The sequence below is a fragment of the Eschrichtius robustus genome, unplaced genomic scaffold, assembly GCF_028021215.1.
Source record: "Eschrichtius robustus isolate mEscRob2 unplaced genomic scaffold, mEscRob2.pri scaffold_618, whole genome shotgun sequence".
Classification (NCBI taxonomy): domain Eukaryota; kingdom Metazoa; phylum Chordata; class Mammalia; order Artiodactyla; family Eschrichtiidae; genus Eschrichtius; species Eschrichtius robustus.
This window is the reverse complement of record NW_027175493.1, coordinates 102,501-104,008: the sequence shown is the minus strand read 5'-3', so window position 1 is coordinate 104,008 and position 1,508 is coordinate 102,501.

Sequence of the window (1,508 nt, the reverse complement as noted above, 5' to 3'; positions counted from 1 at the left end):
CCGCCCCCTCCTCCACCGCGAGTCCCGGCCGGGGGGTGGGGACCGGCCCGAGCCTTACTGGGTGGCCCGGATAGGGCGGCCTGGGCCCGGGCGCGGTCCCTCGTGGGGCCCGCTCGTCGGAGGCGGCCGAGTGGGATATTTCTTTTTCTCTAACCAAGTCCTCGCCCGGAGACTCGGAGGGACCGGTACCTGCCCGCGCGGGCGAACTGGGGAGGGCGACCCCGGCCCGCTCGCTGCCTCTCCCACGTTTTCCCGCCCCTCCCGCCCCGCCCCGCCCCGCCCCGCCCCGCCCCCACTTTGCCACCACGCTCCTCGGGTCGACCAGATGGCCCCGAGAGCTCCGGGACTGGTGTGGATGGGGAAGTGTTGGGGACAGGTGGCGGGACCGAGGTCCCGGGGACCACCCCTGCGATTCGTGGATGGGCCCCGCTGCCGGGCGTCGTGATTTTTTTCGCCCGAAATGGGCCTTTTTTGCCACCAGGTAGGTGCTGACACGGTCTTCCTTGGCGTCTGTCGCTGAGGACTTGGGGACTCCGGACGCATGCAGGGCTCTGGGCTTGGGACTGCCGCCTGGCACCCGAACCGGCCCTTGCCGCTTGAGCCGCCCGCCTGGGCCTGCGCGCCGGCTCTCGTGTGTGCGCCCGGCTGACCCGGCCCGCGGTGCCGCCTCCGGTCTCTGGCTCACCCGAGGGCGGCGGGGCGAGGTGGCGCGTGGGTCTTCCACCCCGTGTGACTCCCACCCCCCGCCGCAGGCACCCGGTGGTGGCTGAGACGGCCCCACCCCGCAGGCTCCGTGCCACGTGTCAGGCGTTCTCCTGGCGGGGTCGTCGGCCAGTGTTGCCTGAGAGAAAGAAAAGGAGGTGGTAGGGGGGGGGGCTGGGGCTGCGGCTGCCGGTGAGGCTGAAGCAGGCTCCTCGGATGATGGTCCTCACCGTGCCCCTCCCCTTCGGGGCTTTCTGGCCCCTGGCTCGCTGGATTGACTGATCGATGTGGTGATGTCGCGCTCTCCTGGGCCGGACCTAAGTCGCGCTAGACGAGGGACGGACGTTCCTGGCGAACGGGACCGCTCTTCTCGTTCTGTCCGCGGGCCCCTCGCCTCTCTTTTCACACCCTCCCGGCCTGTCGAGGGGTGTGGGGGAAGGCAGGGGTGGTGGTCTCCGGCCCTGACCCTCGGTCTCCCGCCCCCTGCCTCATGGCGCGGGCGGGTCCGTGGTCCTCGGACGCAGCAGACACTCTCGCTTCGCCTCCTTGGCGTGTGCCTCGCGAGCGGTCCTCCCCGCGTCGTTGGGGGGGGCCGTCCCGCCGCTGCGCTGCGCGCCCCTGCTGGCGCGTGAGCGTGCCTTGCTTGGCCGTCGGTGGTGCCCCTGGAGCGCTCCAGGTTGTCCCTCAGGTGCCCGAGGCCGAGCGGTGGTGTCGTTCCCTTTTCCCAGCGTGCTCCTCGGGTCCCCACCGCGGTGGTGTGTCCCCTGAGTGGCTCTCTTGGGGGGGGGGGTCGAGACGGTAAGGGA